The sequence below is a fragment of the Drosophila simulans genome, chromosome 3R, assembly GCF_016746395.2.
Source record: "Drosophila simulans strain w501 chromosome 3R, Prin_Dsim_3.1, whole genome shotgun sequence".
Taxonomy (NCBI): Eukaryota; Metazoa; Arthropoda; class Insecta; order Diptera; family Drosophilidae; genus Drosophila; species Drosophila simulans.
Genome location: NC_052523.2, coordinates 27,093,377 through 27,111,878, shown reverse-complemented (window position 1 = coordinate 27,111,878; position 18,502 = coordinate 27,093,377). Strand labels below are relative to the sequence as shown.

The following is an 18,502-nucleotide window of genomic DNA, read 5'->3' as shown; positions in this document are numbered from 1 at the left end:
AGCCATGGTAAATATTTGGTTTGCAGTTGCCTTTCTTGATTTTTCCCCGCCTGTTTTCGTTTCGTTTTCAAACGTTCTGCTGCGAAAGCAGTTTCTCGCATGCGACTTTTCATGCCTCCGAATTTTCCGCTCGCTCTCTCTCGCTCTCCGGCTGAGTTTCCCCGCCTGCGCAGACCCACTGACACAGTGATAAAGAATGGCCACTGATAACAGCGCGCCGCTGTGTTGGTGCGAGCAGAGAGAGCACTGTTATGGCGTATGCCGCCGCACAGGTACGAGGCTCTCTCTGTACCGCTCGGCAATCGCTGCTCGGAGGTCGGCGGTCGCGTTTCCAGTTAAACTTTTACCGAAAAGGCGGACGGACGGGTCTTGAAATCAATCGTCGGGCTCCGCAGTTTCTACGCGATTCGGCTCCTGGATTCCTGACAGCCTCCCGCGGAATTCAGATATTCGAGTAGTTGAAAGTCGTCAGAGATCTGAATAAATAAATACGAGTGAAAAAATACACGCAGGAATTATTCAAATGGAAATGGCGAGCACAGAATTGCAAGAAAATTATTGAAACCACTGGGAATCAAAATAAATAAATAGTGAAAATATTTTCAGCAATTACTCAAATGAAAATACCCACAAAAATACGCCAAAAATCCTATTCGTGCTACTTGAAATCAATGAAAAATTCAATGCTATTAGTGTGTGCAAAACAAAAATAAATTGCGACCAGCACTCGCATGTGTCTACATAAGCATGAATGGAAAAGTGCTCAAGAGTAAATAGGCCGAAAGTCGAAAGAAAGAATATATCTTGGACAAACTTGTGCAGTTCCATCTCGGATATTTTCCAACGCCAGTGCTATTATTAAAGTAATTTGTGCGACACTTGCCACCTGTTCGACGACTTTTGGAAGCACCCGCAATTTATGCAAACGACTTGGAGAAGAAAGCCGATCCGATCCACGGCCAAAAGTGAGAGTGTCGCCAGTCGTTGACCCAGTGTAAGTCTCTGGTCAATATTGTTCTGGATTTGTGTGCCCCTTTGAGTAGACCCGCCACTTTTGGCACCTTAACACCAATCTGCGGACGATCTTGTTATCGCCGAGTGTTTGTCGGAGATTTAAATATAGATTTATGGCAGGCAAACATTAATTGGATTACCCGCTCCGTCTTGGTGGGGCATTCGAGATGATTGACCTAGACCAAGGGGAAATAAATAGGTGCCACTTGCGCCGATTGATGTGGTAACTTCCCTGGCAAGCTTGTTCAGATACTGTTTTCGCACCGCCCTTTTGAGGGCCCTCGAAGTGAAAAGCAGCCACTGATATGCACAAACACTTCAGCCGGGGGCGTAGCTAATCAAATTACAAAGTCACAAACCGCTTGATTTGATAATTCAGTTAGGTTACGGCTGTATACCAAGGCATGTGCTGTAGCTTGCCGCAGATGCTGTCGATTTGCCAGCGCCTCCGGGAATATGCAGCACTTTTATCTTTAAAGTTGGCAAATTACCTCCGCACAGGTGTGCACCCCACGTGCGGGTGCGGCTTTGTGTATAAATTTACACTTAACTGCAAAACAACAAGCTTAATTGCCCGAAACCAAATAAAACTCAGCATCCCAGTGGATCTGGCCGAGTGGTCCTGGGCCGAGTTCTTGAGAACAATTCGAGTGCCCAGCAGAAGGGTATATCGATCTGAAGAAAATTTCATTAATTCGATATAAGTTATTTGTCTGGTTTTTGCTGTTACTATTTCGCAATTATATGAAAAGAAACTAAGAGTACTTTGATCACCTATTTAATGGTATCAAACCACCATCAAAATTAGGTCTACATATATTTAAAGGCTAAATGACTTTGTAAACACTGAAAATTGTATATGAAATCTTTTTCAACCTCAAAAATACAGAATGGGTATCTTCCAGTTGCGACTGGAAGCACTGGCGCTTGCTCAAAATTATTTCTTTGCAATTGCAACAACTGCTGCGCGCATCCTTGAACATGAAAAGTGAAACGAGAGTGCTGCCAAAAGATGTCGGGACAATTCGGGCGGCACTTACACTAATTACAGCCGCCGTCACTTAAAGTGAGTCACGGCCACACGAGCCACACGTGTTTTCCGTTTGCTTAAAGCATTTAGGGGAGATGTCGGAGTGACACAGTTTTCAACCGCCGGGGCTCCAGCCCTTCTTTCATCTATTGTAAATTGAGTCTCGAGAAAGAATGGCCAGCACAATGGGGCGTATGCGTAATACGGTCGACAGTCCTCCTGCATTCTCGCTGCATTGTCTGCGCTGAATGTTGCTCATACGCCAGGGTGGCTGCTACAAAGCAAACGGAACGCTCAAATCAAAGGCGACAACCCACAACAATGGAGCTCAAAGTGCCAGCGGGCGTGGCGGAAATATAAAGTAAACTATTGTTTTGCACCATTGCGTCAGTGTTTTCTGCTCTGCGTGCTGGTGATTATTGCGCATACGCCGCGTGGCCCTCTTGCACCTTGGAGATATTGTTAATAAGCTTTTAATTATTTTGAGTTAATCATAAAGCGAAGTCAAGCTCATCATTTGTTGGCCAAAAAAGCGGTCATTCGGCCAGTGTCTGCGGGACTGCTGCCCACGCTTATCGTAATGGCCGAAAAGTTCTAATCGAGGCAATTAACGTGGCCAAATTTAATTTCCGTCCCCAAACGCTATCAGTCCCAAGAACAAAAAAGCGGCGAAAAGAAGACGGAGCGAGCGCTAGCTTTTTATTTACAAAATATTAGTTCATGCCAGCCATTGGGAAATCCATCATGTAAGCCCGGGATTTCTCAGTTGCATGTGTTTTTTTTTATGTTTGTTTTGGGCTTCCCTGTTTTTGTTTGTTCTATTTGTTTGCCCTCCTCGCTGCTGATAAACGAACATAGCTCCCAGGTATTTTTACTGAGAGTTTGAGGAGTTCATAGGGAGTGCGACCGCCTTTGAGTGGCCATTAAGCAAATTACTTATGTTAATTAGTTGCCACGGCTAATGAGAAATCTCAAGGATTTGCAGCCCGTGATAAGTCAAATTTAAAGTGGGGCCGAGGAGAAAAGAGCCTTTTCCTGATTATCCACCTTCCGTCCCAATTTAGCCCTGTTGATTTATGATGCTAGACTTACCCAAGCGAAATCTCAACTTGAAAGTCAATTTCACAAAGCCCCGGGCCTTGCCATACAATGAGAATTCAATTTCCCCCTTTCTCCCGCTCGCTTTGGAAAACTGTGGAGTCGGACCCTTTGATTCATCAAATTGCATTTATTTGCCAGATGAGCGAGCTGCAATAAAGCAACAGTTTGTATTCGGAAAATTGCATAAATAAATAATACGGCACAATAATTGAGGAGCCGCCTGAGTTGGCAAATAGTCCAGCCTCACCATGCAGAAGGAAACCATTTCGATTTCAATATGCCATAAACTATAATCAACCCAAGTGAGCTGGGCAATAGCGTTATTTTAAATTCGAATAAGAGAGAGTCCACTAAAATATTATTCGAAACCATTGTTTTAAATTGATAGCAAAAATAGTTTCCTGTGCTATTTAATCCTTTAGCATTGCCGCTTATCTGTTTAACCGACTATTGAATTATGTTTCCCATTTCATTTGTGCTTAATCATTGGCTTTTGTGAAAATCCCTTAACCTATTTAATGCAATGCAGATGTTTGCGTTAAAATTAAAACGCTGCAATGGATTTGTTAGCCTTAAGCCGTAAAATAATTAAAAACGTAATTAGCTTCGTGCAATTCGCAAGCATTAATGTATTCAAAATGCCGCCAGCTGAGATCGGATTGGAGCGAAAATTGGGAGAGGGAATCCGGAATGGCTTTCAGGTCAGTGCGTCAGTTGGGAATAATTTCATTAAAATCAACTTTGGTTGCCCAGCCTGCGGTCAGTTGAAAGGAGATTAATTACTGACTTTATTTTGGCTGGACAGCAGGCGACGGCCATCGCCTGGCGACTATATAATACAGTATTGACACATAATCGATGCTTGTGCAATTTATGAAAAACTAATTAAGCCGCATTAATGCAAAAAATTAATTCAAATTGCAACGCTTTGGTGAGAGTAATAATAAGCAACATTAACTCCAGTGCACAATGTATCTTAATTTCGGGCATAATTAATGCCTGCAATTAAGTTTTGTTCCCCGCCTTGGCACCTACATGTATATATAGGTATACATAGTGGCCACACACACAAGCACTGGGAGACGTAAACAATCCACTTAACATGCTGGGAAATACCATTTGATCCTGCCATCCATCTCCTGCCGCATTGCGTATACGCAGCGTGGGCCTTTGGCAACATTGTGTCACGCACATTATTGATGGGCCGGCTCAATCGCTTCCCCTTGAGTTTCCTCCAGGGTCTCGGTTACAGCTTCTGGTTACGGCTTGTGAAGATGGAGCCGGAGTTCCTCTCCGGATTCTCTACGGCATCTGGGCAATTACGGCTCGTTGGTCCCTGTTTATTAAAACGACATAATTGCGAATTTAAGCCCGCAGCTCATCGCTGCCTTGACTGCCTCCAATCAAGTGGATCATCTGCGGCCTGCCGTTGGCAGACCTGCGATTTTCCCTGCCCAGTCAGCTTTCGAAAGTTTTCCCGGGAAATTGGCATACGCAGCGCTCTGAAACAGAGAACTTTGGCCTTGCCCACAGAAACAGAAACGCTGTCCGCACGCCTCTTTTTTCAATTATGATTAATCATCAGTAATTAAAGCCATGAAAGCGACCTTTGGCGGATATACAAATTGATTAGAAACGGACACGTGAGTGGCGGACCTGACTGGCAAGTTGTTAAAAGCTGACTAGATGATTGGGTTGCAACAGCAGAATAATTAAATTATAATTCAATAATAAAAAATAGCTGTCAATGAACAAAACTATTTATGTTGTGACAAATCTTTTGATCATAACCCAATCTCATCGTTCCTGATCATAGGGACCGACCATCATAAGTCAGGCACATTGTCTTTTATGAGCCAAATTGTACACACTTGAACGAGGGCCAGTCCTCAAGTCCCGGCGCCACAGAAGTCATTCAGCATAAATCAGGGCAGCGTCCTCTGGCCGAAATAGATTCTCAAGTGTTTTGGCTTTTCATTAATTAAATTGCAGACCACCTTTCTGGGCCGGAATGTTTATGTTTTGATTAGGCATTAGGCAGGGGGCACAGGGCACAGGACCCAGGGTAGAGAATCGAAAACATGTTTCTGCTAAGTGCAGGCCCTCGAGTCCTTCGAGTGGATCCTTGTTTTCGTGTCTCGAGGGTGCATTATGGGCGGCCAATCAAGATTGGGGGCATGCCCCACAGACCCATTAATCACAGCCAAATGTCTGGCAAGACAGCCGCGAGTGTTGGCCCGCTACGCTTTTGATGGCTAATTGCATACAAGCCAGGCGATTGCTTTCCGTTCCGCCAGAACACGTAATTGTAGACATCTTGTACTACCTGATTGTGTGTTAGCCAGACAGCAGACAATTGCAAAGAGTTCGCAGCGTGTGCTAATTGAATTGTAATCGACTTGGCATGCAATTAGTGGCTGCACAGCGAATTAAAGCGCCAGATGCAAAGTAACACGTGGTTGTGATAACAATGATAAAATAAACATATTAAATATTTGCTTAAAATTTTAATTTTTCTGCCAGTATAACTTAATAACTTAGGAGCACATTGAAAAAAGTGTAAGAGAATAATTATTATGGAAACATCATTTTATTCAACTCGAAATAATAACCTGATTCCGATTTAAATGTCGATTAGAATGTGTTTCCGTGTGCAGTCCACACTGTGCACCAACTGCTATTTACCCGCTCTTATATTGTTTAATAATATTATAAACTGCAAACTGCCAACTCTGGCCAGTAAACAAGAAGGTAATCAAGTGCGGCAGGCAATTAGAAGCTTTGCTCTTCCAACTCTGACCACTTGTGCACACACATTGCAGAGCAGCTCTCGTTATGGTTATGCCACAATCATCATCGGGTGGAGATGAGGAAAATGCAGCTGTGTTCCGGGAAAATAGCAGTGGCAGCAGTACTAATATCTGCGATGAGAACACGAGTGCCAGCTGCGAGATAGCCCAAAACAATGCGATTAAGCGCAGTTCCATTTCGCTCGGCGCACTTGGCGTATGCGTAATCCGCGCTAATGCAACGCCAAACTAATTGCCTCAGCTAATTAATAACTTGCGCTGGCAGAACTGTGTTTCTATCGATCAGCAGATGCCCATGGTCAGGCATCTAAACTTTCGCTGACGTTTCCATCAAAGAACAAGATATAATTGAGTTTAAAAGTCACTCCTTCACCATTTCTTAACTAGCAAAACGCATAACAATTTGCTTGCTCGGCAAACTTGGTTTTTTTATCTCTTGATTTCTTTTATCTTTAATATCGTTCGAAAACTGGGTCATTCAAGTCCAAGTACCAAAATGAACTAAATAATCCAATTTAGCTAACTAGCTAATGAAGCGCAGATGAAGAGGCTGAGTTTTTAAAAGTAACATTTAAAACTATAGTGTATCTTAATTACTTGCTTAAACGAAGTGCACCTCCATGTCATCATCCGATGGTGACTAACGCCTCTATCACCGCTGACCGTCCAACCGAAAATAAACACCCCCGCTCACACATGGCTGTGTAAATAAATTAAATTCAAATCTAAATTGATATAAACTATGCTCATTGAGGCTAAACAGAGAAAAAAGAAGGCCCGTGCTTATCGCGCGTCCCACTCATCATTCCCAAAAAAAAAAGAGAACAGAAATGGGGGAAAAGGGGCGGCAGGGGCGTGGCGGCACTTTATCGCTGCTTAATTACGTTACTGATAAGCTCGCATTTTTCCTTTTGTGCTTCGCAGTCTTCGCTTTCGTTGGACTTCTTTTTCCTATCAAATGGTCTTCATGTGGTTCTTTTTTCCGCTGGACATATCTTGGCGCTTAGCTCTTGACTTTCGGAACTGCTCAGCCGAGATTTTGTTAATAAAAATTAATGGCTTCGTGATTTGTTTGGCCTTAAGCGCAAAATTTCCCTGTGTGCTTTTAATGCTGGTACCCACAGATTGCTGAATGTAATTCTGACCACAAACACTGAAGGCAAAACTGACTGAATTCGAGTAAAATAAACATTCGGATCTGTTTCGCCATGCAGCGTCACTTTACCACATCATAATATTAAATAATCAGACGAGTTTCGTTTTCATATTCCATTGATTTATTTTGGTAAAATTCTATGTTTTATAGATGCAATTAAATAATACTCTTTTCAAGGGTATCAGAAAATCTGTTTACCCCGATTAAACTGGGCCATATATTTGTTTTCGCTTTTTGATGCTGCTTTGGAATGAGGGTTATTGGGGATAATATTGCAGACTGGCTGCTGGTTTCGGTATGCAGACAACGCCCACTGCCAGCACTAATTTCGGCGTAATTATTTATTTAGGCGCTTTAATTACTTATTTATCGGTTGCAAACCAACGCGGCGTATGCTTTATATCAGGAGTAGCGAACAATGGAAGCGGCGAGCGATTCGTTTTCGTTGCCAACGGGTTGGATAAAAGTCAACGACACAATGCTAAAAATAAATGAATAACTATTTATACATATTCGATGCCGGTGATAATTGAAATTGGCTGACTATTTATGGCAGATGAAGAATGATTTATTCAAACACTATTGCCTGTCGGCGTTGATGTGGAAAACTTTTGGACCGGGCATTGTTTACAAGCGCTGCCAGGAAAGCGATTAACCCGTTCAATCATTTAATGGTTAAATCGCATAAATACGAAGTGCGAAAATATTTATTCGAGCTCATAAAACACGGATATTGTTGCCATTATTTGGCCATAACGAACTGTTTACACTCGCGTAGTGTTTTCCCATTTCCCAGATCATTTTCCACACCCATTTGTAGCTTGCATTTTTGAAAAGGTCTCGTGCAGTTGGTCGGGTTAACAAGCTGGCTAATGAGTTCATATATATTCGGGCCAATTTGTTTAGAAACTAAACAGGGCTAAAAACCACATAAATATCTGTTTGTGGTATCTTGCAGTCGAAAAGCTGGCTGGCTGGCATTTCGCTGTTCAATTTGTTCTCGCCCGCCAAGCTTATCAATCGAACATAATCTTTATGCACACTTTGGCCCAAATACGCGATATTTATTTCTTCAATTAATTTAAGCGCCGGCTCAATAAAAATATCCCCCGTTTCGGTGACGAGAGCCGCATTCGACTGGCAGAGATAAAGATAAAGGTTGGCATAACCATACAGTATCTGAAAATTGTCTATGCATATTAGAGTGTATCCGGGTGTGGCTGGTGCATGTGAAATGGCCAAAACATTCTGCATGATTGATGGGCCTCGTCGTATCCCAGAGATACGGATACAGGGAGCTTTTGCATATCCTGGCTTTGGGTATGCAAATTGGCTTTATTTATTAATCGAATGCATTTTGTGGTCAGTGCGAATGGCAGGAGTGCCGGAATGCCTCGTATCTGAATATGCAAACACGAGTAGCACTTTTTGCTGGGTAAATGTACAATTTTCTGCACAGGAAGTGGGTGTGATAAGTTTGCACCACTCGCCCCCGGAAGTGGTAAAACTTCCCATTTACTGCAGATTTAATTTTAAATTTTTTGTAATGTCCATATGAACTTTTTCGGCTAAATCCTCGCTTGTTTTTGCGGCTTTTCCCTGCCGCGCTGTGTACGTGTCACATAAATCTCCCGGCGAATTTAGTTTCCGATTTGCATTCGTGTGCGTCGTCAGGTTTCCTTGCACATAATTCATGCAGCTCGACAAGCTCCATGCCATAAATTTAATGTGTTTTCTGTCCTAAATTTTCAACACCATTTTTTACCATTTCCACCAAGACCTTGCTTCTGGCATCGATTTGGCAGCCAAACCGCGTCGTCGCCAATTATGCCATTGGATTCTATTTATAAATGGGGGCAGAACTCCATGGGTAACTCCAATCACGCAACCAGAAAGTATGGATCCCTCCTCAACCTTGCTGCTTGAACTTCACATTCCTTGGCGCCATCAGCCTTGGCTGCATTTTAATGGCTTTTATTGATTTTCAGCATTGTTTCAGCGGCACCCGCGCCAACATGCCCACTTGCCTGGAGGCACCATTCACCTGATGCACTCGGAAAAAATGCCAAAATTCCCTATTAATCGAGGTCAAAGTAGTTCATAGTTCAAACACTCGTCTAGGCATTGAACTTATGAAGGCTTGTAATTTTGCTTATTTGTGTTAATTCATGTCTTAAAATTAGTTGCACTTTAAGGTTACGATTTTTCGCAGTGCATCACAGCTCGTTATGAGCATTCAACGCATTAATTGGCGCGTGCCGGGGTGGGATCCTAAAACCTGGTGGCATAGGGAGGACACCTGACCGAAAGACTTGCTGCTCCGCCGAGGTCTGTTGCACTCGCACTTGCGACGACATTTAGCTTGCGGCTGCTGTCCTTGTTCCGAGCCTCCCATTGTGCACCACCTCCCTCAGATGCACCCGTTCCCTAATGTCCTCCCCACGAATGCCCCTCTGCTATTTAGGAATTCGCGCAGTTTTACGTGCGCCTTACTCGCAATGCCCTATACAAAATCGGGTCTAATTGCTCTGCGGTGCTGTTTGAATGGAGCGTAGACACACAATGAAATTACCTGCCAAATTGGGCTTTCCTGGCCTCAATTCCAGTTTCAATGAATTGGGGGGTGCAAGTCTAGGTGGGAAATAAATTGGCGAACATAAGGTTTTCTGTGACTTTACGTCTTTAAATTTTGCCCCAATTATCAGCAGCTTTAAATATTGTTCTTGAATAAACAGCTCTTAAACAGCAATACATGCCGATGTCTCGCAATAAATCTCTTGATTGGTATGTAAGGTTCGCCTTGGGTTGGACAAATCCTGGGATAATATTTCAAACTTTAAGTTATGCTAAGCACACTGAAAGTAGTCTCCACTCACAAGGTCCTTTTCTACATTTCGTTTCTAGATGGGGAGGGTATAAGCCTTGACGATGGGCACTTTACTCAATTTTTTTTGTCAGTCCCCCCATGCCAGCGTTTTAGTAGGTGTTTCCGTATGTCTGGGTATCTTTTACTCACTCACTGTTACGTTGGTCCTTGTTTTCGGTCGTATTTGCCTTTAGTTCGCTTGTGCACAGAGGGAAAATAAGACATCTTCTGCTTTATTAGTAATATTATGATAGCAGTGTTAAATGAAGAAGATTGCACCACTTTAAACACAATAAATAATTCTTCTCATTTAAGGACTTCTTCAATATCATGAATAAGTTTTATTTCTGAACTGGTAAATGTTGGAAAAAAGCGCAGTTAAATCGCATCCCATTTGATTTAAATTTGAATATGTCAAAAATACTAATTTGACAAACCAAATAAATTGCTGGGTTAGTCCGCTTGAAGATTCATAAAACTCCAAAAACTCTCGCAGTTTTCGTGACATTTTTTCTTCATACACCGCTGCTGTTTCCGGTGAGCACGCCTCGCTTATCAGCGCATTTTCAGTTGTTCGCTGCTGGGTGGTGACCCCGACCAGCGTACATTTCCCAGCCACCCACCGCCCATCCACCCACGGTTTCCCCTCGAGCCTCGTTGCTTGTTTGCCTGTTTTGCATGTCATGCGCTTGTTTGTTTTTTGCTCCTGTTTTCTTCGTTTTGTGCTTCCTTCCGTTTTCAATTTCTTTCTACATGTTCACGTTGTCGGTGGCTCGTCCTGGCTTTTCTTATTTTATTTTTGCATATTTTGAGCTGCCATCCGAATGACATTTCTGCTGGCTCATGCCTTCGAACGTGAGGAGTCGCATAAACTGCATCTGTCTTTTGTGAAATCGTCCTTTCCTTCTTGTCTCTGTGTGCCAAGGATTTTGCAACGAATTAATTTCCTGGCCTGTGATCTGCCCGAATCGGGGTCACCCGCCTTTAACCTGCGACAGTAGGCTGGGCTCGGAAATATGCACCAACTAATTGTCTTCGGCATTTGATTGTGGGCAGCGTTTAATTGAAATCTAATTTAATTTATGGCCCCGAAACACAAACATCACAAATATTTGCACAGAAGGCGGACGGGCTTTAATTGGAATGCCTGTGCTGGGCGTCCAAGTCAACTTTAACGCATGACCTGTCAAATGGAAGTCGCTGGTCCGGTAGTAATTCATAATAATACGAGACGAGCCATGTATACATTAATACAATAATTTATCGATTTTTCATGCGAGCATAATTCCCGCACGCATCCGCAAAGTAATAATGGAATCGGGAAGGAAAGGGCAGGAGATCTGGATGTGGATGTGGATGGAGATGACTTCCGCTTTGTTTGCCTCCGTTGTCAATAAAAATATGTGGAACAGTCTGTCCCGGCAACTTCATAATCATTGACGGCGAATCAAGAATGAGTGCGTGACCGAAGCAAAAGTTGTGATTCGAATTAGGAGGATTTACCCATGGCTCTACACAGGGAGAAATGAGACAGTTATTAGAATGGCGTCGAAATCATCAGGATTTTGATTTTCCTTCAATTTTCCAAATGTAAGAACCTGTTTAATTTGGAAGCAGTAGGTTCTGTGGCTGCCGTGAATATCCATAAGCAATATCAATGTAACAATTAAAGTAATCCTGTGCTCATTCCTGGTGTACCAAAGTCATAAAAATAATTTCCATCACGCTGCCATCTCTGAGGCTTACGGCTGAGTGATTGGCAAAACCGCAGGGGCGAGGACATCCAGGACATCGTCCTAATGGCCCATTGACAATTATGGCGCTACTAAATCTTGGCCAGCAGGGACACGGCTACTAAAGGCCAAGGAAGCCGAGAAAAGTGGGGGGCAGCTGAGTCAGAGCCAAAGTAAACATGGCCCATGTCATATGCACGGTGCCCCGATGACTCCAACTGGTTGGGATCGTCGTTGTTTGTCTTCGGGGGCAGGGATTCAGGAAGGACTCCATGGATTCCATGGGGTTGGAGCACGGGGAACTGTGGGAATAGAGGTTGGGGTTCGGCTCAGGGGCTTGCATATTATTCAATTAAAATCGCACAGCCATTAAGCTTGTACGGACAACTGTCAGTAACACGCACGCAATCAATGTCAACACGCACACACTGCCCCACTCACACCCACACCCACTCGTGCACCCGGTGAATGGCAAAGGAAACTTGCACACACACTTGCGCAGCTGAGACAGTTTGGTGGGAGTACGTTAATAGAACTCAGACTCGCATAAATGTCAGCTACAAGATTTGATAGCCCCGGGTTAAAACTAAGTCCTTGCATATGCGTGTCTGAAGAGCTGGCTGTTGAAGTGCGAGTGTATGGGTGAGTGGGTGAGTGGGTGTGGACTGGGGGTGATAAGCACAGCTCTCCAGCGCTGTGTGTGCGTCCAAGAGCAGGCAGCAAAAATTGGACAAGTTGGGCATGCTTTAAATTTATGTGCTACAGTAAACAGTGCCTGGAGAGAACCCTGATGTTCGCCAAGCCATGCGAATTGCTTATAAGACCAGAAACATCGTGGTGATTTTCCACCCAGAAATGGCTAGAAAATGCACTTAGCACTTCTTTCGCTTTAATTTCGCACAAGATTAAGTCACCATAAATGGTCTCATTCCGTATCTCCAGGGGTGTTCTGTGTTTTCCTTAGCATATAGGGCAAATTAAGACGAAGCACCGAACACCTCCACACGTCACTTGTGAAAAGAGTTTTAGAGTACGGGTATTTCTGCCTCATCTGCCACATACAGGAAAACTTTTTCGTCTGCTCAGGGCCCGAAATGCCGTGCTTCTCGAAGGAAAACAACGTGGAAAAGCGAAGGAAAAGAAAACTGTTGGCCCCCAATGAACTTTTGCATGGGAGAGAAGGCGGGGAAATGGGAACGAGACCTGCTGTCAGTGGCGTTAAGTGGCGCCCAACGAAGACGCAGCATCAGCAGTTGCCACGCCCCCTGAAAACCCCAGCCCCCCAAGGACGCCCACCTCGTGGTCTGCCTGCTGGGTAGTAGATAGCAAGCAGAGAATAAGGAAATATATAGAAGTGCAGGGAGGAGAGAGTTCGAGCGCTTCATTCGGAGAAAAAATTGAGTTTCGTTTCGAAATTTAAAGTTTCCTCTATTCATCTGGAAGTCAGTTCTTAAATTTATCTTCAGAATTCGAAGCTACAATTCACAAAAAAAAAGTGTATATATCTGCAAACGCTCTGCTTCCTTTAAATAATAATGGGGGTCAGCTTTATTTCGCTGTGTACGCCGCCAATGTAGCCTTATTTTTACGGCTATCGTTTCAATTTTTATGGCTTAAGTTGTTGTAAATTTAGTTAGAAGTAGAGTGGAGTTCAGCTTTATCATCTGGCAGTCGCGTCCCCTCAAGGAATCGAGTTCTGCGGGGCAATCGATACTCTGCGGCAACAACTGGGGCTGCGTGTCCGTCCGCCATTCTATTAGCCGTCAAGCGGAAAATTTAATACTGTTTATTTACACAATTTTCCAGTTACCCAACACCCAGCACGGCGGTTGTACCTTTACTTTGGCCGTGTTTTTGGTTACGTAATGCTCTAGCAATGCGGTCTTCCCTTTAGTTTAGATCCTGTCTTTAAGTTGGACCTCCTTTTCAGCAGTTGTGGTGGCTGGGACCACACTAATACAGTAACTCACGCACACACGCTCGCTTCACCTGTTTCCATTCACACTTTGTGTGGAATATACGAGTTAACAGTACATTTGCTTTAGTATTTATGCGCCGATAAACAGGCAAGACAGCCCCCGACACGCCCACATCCAGGACCCTTAACCCCTCACTGCTCCTAGGGGTCTGTCCTGTGCGTTTAGGCGCCGCGTTTGTTATTCAATTTGGCTGGCCAACACCTCCAAATGTTGGCACAACACCTAGATAGCCTGCTTAACCCCGCTGATTAGCGTCCTAATTTAAGGCATTCGAAAGGTCAGAGGAGCGATCTTAAAAGGGGAGTGTGCACTAACTTTGGAAATTATATAGCTCAATTTGAGCATCGATAAGAACTTGAAGGTCTATTAATATTGATGGGACCAAGGCGAAGAATGCCCTGCGAATTCATTCATTAATTGTTAAAAGAATGATAAACTCTTTAAATAGCGTGAATTATTTAAACAAAGATAAGCGAAACTAAAATAAGATTTGCTGGCTGTCAGAGAGTGTTGATATCATATTTTGTACGTCTATGTATCTTTCTTTTAAGTTTTCATTAAAAAGTGCAAAGCTCTTCAGGCAGGTTTCTTTTTATCAGAGCTGTCATTCAAATCCGTGGGGATTTCGCCATCATTTAAAATCTAGAATATTCTGTAATTTTGTTTGATGACTGGCTTAAAGCAAGTTGTGGTTGCTACTCAATGTTTTCCTATAATTACAAATATTTGGGCATCAAGCACGAAATCCTTTCAGAACTCATGGAGTGATAGCATTTAATGATAATGGGCTAGAGTTGGCTCTTTAATTGCGATGCTCCGAAAGTATCGCTCAATCTTTATTGGACTTCCATTTATTTATTATCGCCTTTCGCTTTCGGTACATTTATTCGAGCAATTTTTGTCTGCTGTGGCAGCCGACGCATAAATAATAAAAGAACTCCGGATCCGGGGCCCAAGCGATGCCATGTGCACGGCGGAGAATGCAAATCCGGAGTGGAAAAGCACGGGGAATACTCGGAAAGGAATACGGAAGCTAAGCTGAGAGTGGTGTGCAGAGGGGGTGGGAATTTATGCAAAAAAAATAAAGCACGAAAGACTATAAATAATGCAACAGCCGAAATGCAATGCAATTGGAGGGGCAGGTATAGAAGTTATTTCGGGGCTAAAATAAACATGGTGGAGCCAGGTGACTGGGCAAGCATAGGAAGCACACCCACCACCGATTCCGAATCCATGTCAAACACGACACTCCGACCCACTTTTCCAGCCCGGCGTTAATCTTTTTTATGTGCCCTGTGCTCCCGGGTCGCCGAGATTCAATATAAGATACTTCTCGAAAGGCCCCGGGCCCTTCAATTTTATTCAACATTTGGGCTGTCATTTTGGGCCTGAGTGGCACTTCGTGTTTGGCTTTATTGGGCTCATCAAATGGCCGACAGCAGACGTCAGCATATGTGGGATAGTTGGCATAGATACTCTGGTGCTTGCCACTTTCTAATAACCCCATGATTGAACCCCAACTTTCTTCCCATCCTTTCCTTCCATTGCAGATTGAACGAGGTGAGTGCGTGAATTTGACTATGGAGCCATTTGGGATCAGGGATTTGGAATCCACTCGAGCGAGGAGCGCCAGAAAAATTTGACTCTAGATTAGGCCATAAAAATACGCATTAAGCTGTCTGGAAGAGATAACTTCATATGAATTTATTGACATTTCTGTTCGGTCGGCCAGTTGGACTGCCCACTTGTTTGCCCAAAAAGAACATTCACTCCGTTCGAGGCAAAAACCTCGCTCCTTTGTGCCCAACTGAGCATGAAAAGGCCAACATCCGTTGCGGATAATGTGCCTGTGGCCAGGAGATGGAAAAAGTTGCAGTTCGAGGGTCCTTTGTGTGAATGCGGCGACTAAGAAATACATAAATAAATTAGTTACGTGCCTGCCAGAGGACCTTTTGCCGGGCAGTTGCCATCAACTGTCCGAATATGAGATAGAAATATGTTTACCTCCAGTATTTGTACACCTTGATGGACAAATTCGATGATCTTTGGTGGTGCCTTGGGAGAGTGAGAAGCACTTTAATTTGTTTTCGTTGCCCTTTGAGGAGTCCATTCAATGTATTAGTAATGTGAACATTCATTCAAATTATTATTCTTCCTATTTAAACAAAAAGTTAAAGATTCGAATGGCTTCTGCTATGGTATGATGATATCCTAGAGCCCCATTTCCAGGTAAACCCATTTCACACAGGTTTGCTTTACAAATTTAATTTGGCTTTCTCTGTTGAAGTTTAAAAACATGTCAAAGAAAACCATATACGAGTACGATATTGAATTTTGGCAAAAGTTTTTTGTGGTGCGAAGGTGCTAACCAAGCTCCTGTTCCACCTTGCTGGACAAATTTAATGAGTCTAGATGGGACACACGGTTTTGGTTACCGAATGTTTAGGATCCTCGTTATGCTCAACGGTGATATATGGATGGGGTTTTTGCCGTTGCTGGCCAACTTTAAATCACGAGCTGGACAACGCTTAACTCTGTGGTTGCGCTTCATAAATTTTGTTTATTCATTTGTTTCTTTTTTGCAGTCCTTGCCCGGCTTCGCTTTGCTGCGGTCCCGCTGTTTTCCTCCATTTTTCGTATATATTTTTGCTGGTTTTTTGTTGCTGCTTTTGTCTGTTGGTCAATTATTCAGACCGAAACGCTTGTGGTCAGCACAGTGTGTGCATAAAGGCAGCAGAATGGCTGGGGCAGTAGGGCATTTAAATGGCTTAAAGGGGTCTAAAATGGGAAAAGCGGGCTAAGCGGGGAAAGGCGGGAGAGGGAACCCAACGAGACGTGTGACTGTTGACGGGCTTGTGTAAATTGCATAAACTTGGTAAATGTGCAAAAAGTGTTGCTCGCTTTTGTGCGACAGGCCGGGAAGGACCTGTTCCATCAACAGGTGGGGTCTGCTGTGAGCGAGGGACAGGTGGGCCACCCGCCTTGGCAGTCAGTTCATTATGTGGCCGGCACTGGGTGTTTACCTAGGACCTCTTCGCAGCCCCTCGGCTGTTTACTGTGGTGTCAGTCATTGGGTTGGTCACTCGACTGCAGCTCCAAGTCCTTGGGCACACTGCTAGCATCCTGTGACCACATCCTGTCGTCGGCACGCTGCCCGAATGTCCGTCCTGGCAAGTGACGAAGGAACGCCTTCCTCGGACTTATTGTTTGGCTATGTGCACTGAGCAGAAATATTTTCCCTGTGAAGAAGCCATGCAACTACTTAATGCGTGCTCGATAACATTTTCGCCTCAGTGCAGCACTCATATGACTTCGGCCAGGACCAAGGCATTATAACGCCAGGACGAGGAAGCCGAAGAGTTGCTCCTTGCCAACGAAGGACGAACAAAGGGCTATTTTGCCGTGTGCTCGTCAAACGGGTGGCTGTGTGCATGTTGGGGCCCAAGAAATCAAGCGTAATGAAGCCCCAGACGAAGGACAGACAAAGGCTTGCCCTGCTCTCGCCCAGGCCATTCAAAATTCAACGAAATGATAATAGATAAGCCGCTTGACACTAACACGCTTACGCACTCAAGGAGTGTGTTTTGATTTGGCCCAAAAGGTGTGCAAAAAGAGCAGTGCTTCCCGTTTCCCCTTTCTGCCTCTCATTTCCCTTTTTACCTACGAAAACAGTGACCATTTGGAGCGGAAACATGCTACCGGATTAGCTGCGAATTAGTTATTGTAATTGAGCGCTACAAGACAGTTGTTAATGGACTGGCAGCTCGTTGTCTCCAGCGGAATGTACTGGCGCTAGGTACCAGGTGGGGCTGGAGGTTTTTAAATGGTATTATGCATTCCGAGAAACTTTTAAGTGGTCAAGTTTTAAGTGGGCCCGCCAAAAGTTTGCTGAATTCAGTGGAAGCGCCAGGAAAAGCAATCTGAGGAAACGACAGCTTAGGCAATACTTGCAGAACAACTTTTCGACGCTTCTCCCTTTTTGCCAGCTAGTCAGTCCATTACCCATTTAATGACAAGTTGTTTACTTTCTGTCCGCATAAATTACATACGTGTACCATTAAATAAACTAGGGGTGGCTGGCTTGTATCGGCCATAACAATGAAAATCATAAGCTAATTGCCATAAAAGAGGAGAATTTTAAGGGAACGTCAAAGGCAAGACACGAAAATCGCTGCAGGAAATGATGTGACGTGAGGCTTTTGTTTTGTTTGTTTGCTGGTTGGCCGGTTTGTTGGTTTTTTCCCTAGTTTGCCCTTTGCTGTCCAGAGCAGCAATAATAACAATATAACGAAACGTTTTCCAGGGTCAGGGGCCGGATCGAGTTAAGCTTTGTTGTTTTGGCCACAGCAACATCATTGAAATTGACTTCATTATTATTTTATAGTCTTGGCCTTAAGTTTTGCCAGTTCTGCTTTTTATGGCTTTTTATCAAATCTTACATTGTGGTGCTCGTGGCACGTTCTGCCCTGATGGCAGTCGTTGTGTTCATCTCCTCGTCCTCTTGCTTATTAAAATCCGGCCCCAGGACCTGCTCTACATGCTCCATGGGCTCAATGTATGCACAGGATGTACAAGGATATATAAGTCGGGCTGCGGGCCCCGGGCCAAACTGATGTAATGCATTTGCAACAGTCCCTGTCTTGAGCACAAAAGCCAAGGAACTAAGTGGAGGAACCATTAGCAGAACAGTGCAAAGTGGAGCCATTAGAGGCGACTTCGATTACAAACGGATTTTCTTGGCAGTCTCAGTTGCACTGGTTCTTAAATCACATGGAAAAGTCGAGCTAAATTGGATAGAAAATACACGGATATA

The 18,502-nt window shown here is 43.9% G+C and overlaps 1 protein-coding gene across 2 annotated transcripts in view; it reads left to right on the top strand.

Moving 5' to 3' along the window:
* Positions 1 to 283: 283 nt before the first annotated feature.
* LOC27206382 (5-hydroxytryptamine receptor 1) overlaps positions 284 to 18,502 on the top strand; it is a 48,625-nt gene continuing 30,406 nt past the window's right edge. The window contains exons 1-2 of one of the 2 annotated variants that reach the window (XM_016173424.3): positions 284 to 994; positions 15,240 to 15,249. The gene's annotated coding sequence lies outside the window, so the exon portion shown is untranslated. The remainder of the gene's footprint in view (positions 995 to 15,239; positions 15,250 to 18,502) is intronic. The other variant, XM_016173425.3, reaches the window with a different exon arrangement.